Genomic DNA, 8256 nt, shown 5'->3' on the forward strand with positions numbered 1-8256 from the left:
ATAAAAAGTCAAGGGATAGTCTGCAGGCTTGGGAGGGGTATGTGGACAGCCTTTCTGATGCTGTCTCAAGAGAGTCCCTGAGGAATTTCAAAGGGCATATCTGTAACACTCTGCAGCTTCTCAGGTAGAGATGGTAGAGGGTCTGTAGGAAATCTTGAAACAGTCTCACTAGTGCCTGCCTGGAACAACACAAAATGAATCTAGAGTGAGAGCATCTCTGTATTTCTCAAGGGGTCTCAGAGATTCTCTTGCACGTGTTCTTCACAGAAATGGGGTCACTGAAGTGTCCTTGGAGCATGTGTACAGGGATTTGAGAGCATCTCTGTGGGCAGTTCTAGGAGGTCTCTGGGGCCTCTTTCTTGCATAGGAAGAACGGAGATTTCAGGAGAGCAGATCAGTGACCATCTCCAGAATTGCTAATGGGTCCTCTGCTTGGCAACCTTGCTATTGGCCTGGAGATCATGTCTAGGAGCATTTTATGACAAGCTGAGAGTGTTTGTGACCTCTTTTGTCTCTGATATTTGTGTTTGAGGAATTTCTAAAATGAATGTAACCCTGGAGTGTGTCTCAGGAATTTGGGAGGGTGTATTTGTGGCCGTCTCTGGGTTTTCTCAGTGTGTGAGGGGGTGCAAGATATTTTGCAGGGCTTCACTGTTTCCTGCGTGGATGACAGTATAACAGTGTGTAAAATCATTTCTGGAATTGTCAATTTGCAGTGTGTGCCTTTAAGGCATCCTTGGTTGAATAAATGGAGTCCCTGAGAATGTGTCTAGGTGGGGAGGCTCCAGGTGTGATTTCACTGGTGCTTCCTCATGAGGTCCTGTGGAAATCACTCAGATATTTCTAGGGGGGTCTCTGTGTCACAAAGAAGACTTGGGTACCTCTGTAAGTCCATTGAGGGCATCTCTAGGACCTTAGGAATAACTAAGGATTCTACAGTGAGCCATTCTGAGACTCTGAGGTCATATACACTCCACTCTAGGGTGCCTTTTGGGACATATGAAAGGGGTCATTGAGGGCAACCCTGTGGAATCCCTAAGCGATTTCAGAGGGTACTTCTGAGGCCAACTCTTTGTCATGGCAGTAGGGTTTTCAAGATGGAGAACTTAACTGGGTTCACAGCTGGGTGATCCTGAGCATTTTTGAGAACATTTATGGCTAGAATTGGGTAACTTTCTTGACATTTTTGCAGATATCTGAGGGGCTCCTATTGCTCCTATGCTCCTATGGCAGAGAGAATAAGACATGTCTGATCCTTGTGTTTTTCCTAGGTTATATCAAGAGGTGGCTGTAGCACTTAATTGATCAAGGGACCAGTGAAGGCATCATTTAGATGTCTCAAGGGCATAACTTGGGGTCCAGTCAAAGCATATCGGGGGTTTCCAGGGGTCCTTAATATATTTTATGGAGTCTTAGGAGGGCTGTGTTACCAGGTTCTAAAGTGCCTCTGTGAAAGCCTCTACAGGGCGTATCATGTGATTCTGATAAGACTCAGGGGGCTCTCAAAGGTCTCTTTGCCTGTTCAAGTCCCCTAGCACAAGTCTAGGAGACTTTGAGGTATCCACATGGAGTCCATGAGGCTCTTGCTGGGGACTCTGCATTGGGTTCTGATGTGTCACCTCAGGCAGCTGGGGCACATCTCTAACGGGTTCTGTGAAGCCTTCTCTAAAATTTCAATGACTTTCTTGGTTGCTTGGGAGAGACATCTGGACAACATCCCTGATGACATTTCAAGCGAATCCCCCAGGAATTTCAGAGGACATATTTAACCGCCTCTGGGCCTTCTCAGAAAGAATGATGCCTCAAGATCCTGGGCTCCTGAACCCATGTGGAAAAGCTGGCAGAGGCTCTGGCTCCTGGTTTTGGATCAACTCAGCTGCAACAATGGTCGCATTTTGTGGCATGAACCAGAGGAAGGAAGATCTTTTTATCTGTTTCTGCTTCTTGTAACAATTAAGTCTTAAAACAATCTATCAGAATTCCCTTTTGATGAGGATGAGCACAGTGTCTGTAGGGCAAGCAATCAATAGTTCCCTCCATGTTGAATAACATGACAGCTTTGTGTAGATGTTGACATTAACTAGTGCATATCCATTAAGCATTTCTATGATTCCTGTTGAAATATGACCATTTTTTTTTACCACTGCAGTCTTAAACCTGTATTATGAAATATGTGAAATTTGTTTACTTTATATAAAAATGTTATGTGAAAAACCACAATGAGGATTGACCTCATGTCATTTGGATAGATTCTTTTCAAAACAAAGGAATAAATTCTACAAAGAAGTTGGTGGAAAAAAAATTCACCCTATCCCACTGTTCCAAGGACTGTGAAATGGCCCAACATTATGAAAAGCACTTTTGATATTCCTCAGAGACCTAAAATAAGACATGTTGGGAATATCACCCAATCATCCCACTCATGAGGATTTACCAAAATGAAATGAAGTCAGATTGACTTATTTGTATACCAATGTTTGTTGCAGCTCAACTCACAATAGCTCAAATACAAAATTAACTCAAGTGACCATTAATGAATGATATGATAAAGATAATGTGCTGGAGGCCAGCTCCAGATGAGTTCAGAGCTCTAGAAGGGTGTGTGGAGTCAGCATAAAGAGAAAAGATGGGCCACTACAATTTCATGATTATAATGGACAATGCAAGAAAGCTGTCCTCTTTGTTTATACAGAAGCAGTCTCAAGCTCTTGCACAGGCTTTTTACATGATGGTCAAGTGGGTGTTTCTAAAGATAATTCTGCCATTTGTTTCACCTTAAGGCAGGATATTATTTATCCTGATACTGCAGCCAGGAAGTTCTCAGTAGACAATCAGTAACACATTCCTACGACCTTTCTCATTTTATAACTTACAGGCTAAATGAAAAAATGCATCACAAAAGGAAACACCTAAAGATCTTAAACAAAAAGCCTTAAACATAGATTCTTACAACAATCACGGGTTTAACAACCCTAGATTAGTCTAGAAGCATGTTTTACAGTGTTAATGCAAACATTGTTGAGCTCTTCTAGCCATTTATATGGTCAATGGAGTGGTTGAGACAGTATGAATTATTAAAGGCCTGTTTACCAAGACGTTATCAGCAACATCAACTCCCAAGCTCACATTGGTTGTAAAAGCCAACTCACAGGGGCAAACAACAATGCCTCAGTAGATTAAAGAATTCTCAGTGTAGTAGTCAGGTATCCATGCAAAGGGGGTGAAAGTGCCTTGAAGTGTTTGGAGAGACATTTACCAGGCCTTGCCTTGCAGCAGGAAGCTACATGTGGCCTTGCCTGCTGGGGAGCACTTCTCTTCACACCTTTATGTAATCCACACCTACTGCATGGACCCCAGCAATAATGCAGCATTTATACATTGTGGAATAGTACTCAGTGAAATCTTGACTTTTGCCAAAAAATGTGTTCAACTGAAGCTATTATGCTTAGTGAAATAAATAAAATGCCTTCCCTGACCTGTATTAACTAATCCACAGAGTAGCAAATATCTAGCCCAGCCTGTGCTACACCCAACCTTGCTCTGATGATTGCCAGTGGGTCCTGGAGTCTAGCCCATTCTGGTGCTTCCTAGACCTAGTTCCCAGCCATGGCAAGGGAGATTACAGTCATGTCTACCACAGCCTGCTGCCCCCATTCTGGCTCTTGCACTTTCCCGTGGGAACCCTAACTTACCCAGGGGTTCATTAGCTCTCCAACCAGGCCTGCTCCTAGCCAGATATCTTGACCATGCCAACAGAAATTGCAATGGCACAGTAGCAGGCCCATATACCTCCTCAACATATTCTGCCCCCAGACCTGGTTCCCTGACATATTGGTTAGTGTCAAAGCCCAGCCTCATGTTACTTGCTCCATGCTTCAACTCTCACTGGTGAATACTGTGATCTAGACCTGCTAAGGTAGACTCCACGTGTAACTTTATGTGTGCGAATGAGTGCTATTCAGTGATGGTTGCTAAGTGCCCTACCTCAGGTCTACCATGTGTACTGGTGCTTTGGTCTAACCATTAAAGGACTTCCTGTAGTGCCCCCAACTACCTGCCAGTACAGATGCCCCAGGACAACTTACGAACCCCATTTATTAAGAACACAGGCATGAGAAGAAAATCCATCAAAGATCCTTTGAAAGTGCAAGTATAGAAGTAACCATGGCATCATTGTGATGCAAATAGAGACCACAGGTTCCATGTAGATATCATGTGATATAGAGAGAAAGGGCCCAACTGAGGCACACCAGAAACAATAAGGAGACACCCTAGATACACACTCAGAAACTTGGTTCATTCATACATGGGTGCCATCCTGAAGCACTATGACTTCCCCTAGAAACACACCTAGAAAGAACTCACCATTCACTGTCATCCAGGCAGGCAAAATTCTTGCCTTGCAATATAGCCTGAGAACCCAATGGCACAGCCAGAGGTCACCACAAATGTGCCTCTTCAATCCATCAGAAACACTATAGGGATTTGCTCAAAGGTACTCAGTCAAGATGCCCAAAACATGGCCTCACAGACAATCTTGGCGTCTATTTCTAAAATGAAATAGACAAGCCCCTGGATACCATCACCGTGATGCTCAAAATGCCCACTCCTTGTCACAACACCTAATTTTTCCCTAGATCTCCTCAACCTGCAGTTGTCTAGTTATCTGTCATTATGAAATAACTTGAACCTTCGTTAAGTGTGACCCTAAGGTGCAGGCAGTGAGACCTTGCACACGTGCCATAGCTGCCATCAAAGATGCCTGATAATCACATGAAGTAGTCCATTGTTTAGGACAAGGAGCATGAGACAATCCTTTAGACACTCATCAGAAAATCCAGAGAGAAATTAACTCTACACTCAAATTAGTCTAGGTAGGTACTAGTGAAGCTGCTAAAATTTTATAGAGGCTGCTGCACTCCATGGTTTGTGCCTGGTAAGCCCCAGAAGTGGCTATGTATTTTTGCCACAAAAGCCCCTTAGGGACTTTCTTGAGTCACTGCCAAAGTCAGTGGAGACAAAGGGAGACAAAGAGGAAGCTCTTCCGTCTAATGATTCATACCCCAAGTGACCACAGTGGCTGGTGCTGAGCTGATCCAAAGCCAGGAGCCAGGAACTTCCTCTAGGTCTCCCATGGGGTTGGAGGGTCCCAAGGCTTTGGGTCATCCTCAACTGCTTTCCCTTGCCACAGGCAGGGAACTGAATGGGAAGTGGGGCCCATCCACTGGTTCTTTCCCCAAGTGGCTGCCACAGAGCTAAGCCAATCTGAAACCAGAAGCCTGGAGCTTCTTCCAGGTCTCCCATGTAAGAGAGCTGGATGGGATGTGGGACAAGTCTACTGTACATACTGGCAAGTATGGGAATTAGGGCAGGGGCAGGCCTGTTTTTTTTTTTTTTGTTTTGTTTTGTTTTGTTTTTTTTTTGTGGGTAGCTCTGACTAGACTGCAGCTCCCACTGGTTTACATAAATACCTAGTATGTGGTGGGCAGGAGTGACTGGGCTCCAACACCCATTGGTTTGCATAAAACATGGGGCTGGAGACCCAGCAGTTGCAACTACCAGCATGTGCATAAGCTGATTTGAGTGACTGTGCTGAACCCTGTATTGGCAAACACACAAGAATCTGGTCTGGGATGGCCTCAGATGAGGTTTCTTTGGCAATTCCTTACCAGCTGAACCATTGGACTCAGAACACTAACTGTGGAGAGAATTGCAGGCTCTGTGGTCTGACCATGGAGTGCATGTGTCAGAGCTGGGCCTCCTCAGTTGCTCAGATGGAGCAGTGGACGGCATATCCAAATGTGCATGGAGGATATGACAGTACATTGAGGCCTCCAGAGGACACCTTGTACCATGGCAGAACATGGAGGACAGAACAAATTGACCAACTACCTCAGCCAATCATTGGCAGTGAAGATCTGAGCAGACAGAGACACTAAGTTGGACTATAGCAACGAGTGGATTTGGGAGTGATTTCATCGTGATTTGAGTGGCGGGATCATCAGCAATTGAGGACTATTGAACTATCAAAACCTCTGGAGAAATTCATGGTGCTTTAAATTTCTATTTTTCTTCCTGTTGTTGATTTTGTATTGTGGCTTTTCATTTAAGAGGGATGTTTGGTGACTGTGTAATGGAGACTATCATGTCCAGATGTGAGGATGCAGTGCAGTGTGCATCTCTACTTCCAGGTAAAAGATGGACTACTAATGGAACTATTAGCTGTATCTTGACAATAGGATGCTGGACTCTCTGCCATTGTCCATGCCCACAATGATGAACATGTAACAGTTTATGAAGAGCTAGGCTATAGTAATAATATAGGGGGATTTGGTGGGAAGGGAGGGGCTTGGGGAGGGGACAGGGGAAATACCAGGTCCTATGGAACTGTATTACCAAATGATGATAATAATTTTAAAAAGAATTTAAAATAAAATATACATATGTATTAAATTTTTTTTTTCATTTTATTTTTATTGGAAAGGCACATACACAGAGAGGAGGAGAGACAGGAAGATCTTCTGTCCAGTAGTTCACTCCCCAAGCAGCCGCAATGGCCGGAGCTGAGCCAATTTAAAGCCAGGACTTGGAGCCTCTTCCAGGTCTCCCACATGAAGCAGGATCCCAAGGCTTTGGACCATCCTTGAATGCTTTCCCAGTCCGCAAGCAGAGAGGTGGATAGAAAGTGGGACTGCTGGGATTAGATCCGGTGCCTGTATGGGATCCTGTAACAATCAAGGCAAGGATTTTAATCACTAGCCTATCTCGCAGGGACCTCGTCTAGTTTTGGAATCTAAGTATTGTTGGACTCAGGATAAATTGGGAACTGCTTTCTCTCTTTTTAGTTTTTATAGTAATTCTAGAAAATTTGGTGTTAATTTGGTATTATTTTGTTGAGACGACACCTAGTATTGACCTTTTGTTTAAAGAGATTATTCCTGATTCAGTGTGGTTACTATTGGTTTTGTCAGGTTTTAATGTCCTGATTCAGTTGGGTAGGCTAATGAGTATCCAGAAATTAACCATTTCTATCAACTTGTTCAGAATTATTGTTAGCAGTTTCTAGTGATCCATTGCATTTCTTGTTTTTATTTTTTTAGTAAAGATTTGTTTTATTTATATGCAAGGCAGAGTTATAGAGAAAGAGGAAGAGTTAGAAAGAGACATCTTCATCTGCTTAATCACTCTCCAAGTGACAACAATGGCTAAAGTAGAACCAGATTGAAGTCAGGAGTTGTCAGTAGCTTCTTCCAGTTCTCCAAAATCTGTATAGGGACTCAAGCACTTGGGACATCCTCTGCATTCCCAGAAGCATTAGCAGGGAACTGTATCAGAAATTATGCATCCAGGACTTGAAGTCACATTCAAATGGGATGTACATATCACAAGCAGTGGCAGAACGCACTTTGTCACAGACAGCCTTTATCCATTGTACTTCTCTGATAGCAATTTCAATGTTTCTTTTCTTTTTTTAAGTATATATAAAAATACGCATTATATATATAATATATAAATATATATATTTTAAAGATTTATTTATTTTGTATTGCAAAATCAGATACATAGAGAAGAGGAGAGACAGAGAAGAAAATCTTTCGTCCAATGATTCACTCCTCAAGTGACCGCAGCAGGTGGAGCTGCTCCAATCCAAAGCCAGGAGCCAGGAGCTCTTCAAGATCTTTCACATGGGTGTAGGGTCCCAAGGCTTTGGGCTGTCCTTGACTGCTTTCCCAGGCCACAAGCACAGAGCTGGATGGGAAGCGGGGTGGCCGGGATTAGAACCGGCGCCGGTATGGGACCCAGGCATGTTCTAGGTGAGCACTTTAGTGGCTAGGTCATGGTGCAAGGCTCTCCTTTTGTTTTTGATGTCATGTACTTGAGTCTACCTTTTTAAAAAATTCAGCTAAAGGTTTATTAGTTTTGTTTTTCTTTTTTTAAAAAATCAATGTTTACTTAATCTTCAGTATTGCTTGATATAGTTTTTATTCTTTTCTTCACCAATATTTATTTTATTCATTGTTTTTTAGTTTTTATTTTTTCTTCCAGTACTCCTAGACTTGGTTTCTTATTTTTCTGGGACTTGAATATCAGTACTTATGTTGTTTATTTGACATTTTTGTTGTTGTTGTTTAGCGTTTGCCATCTAAGGTCATAACTTTTGATTTTTTTTAAAGATTTATTTATTTTATTACAAAGTCAGATATACAGAGAGGAAGATCTTCCGTCCGATGTTTCACTCCCCAAGTGAGCCACAAC

Source organism: Ochotona princeps, chromosome 1 (genome assembly GCF_030435755.1).
Source record: "Ochotona princeps isolate mOchPri1 chromosome 1, mOchPri1.hap1, whole genome shotgun sequence".
In the NCBI taxonomy this organism is placed as follows: Eukaryota; Metazoa; Chordata; class Mammalia; order Lagomorpha; family Ochotonidae; genus Ochotona; species Ochotona princeps.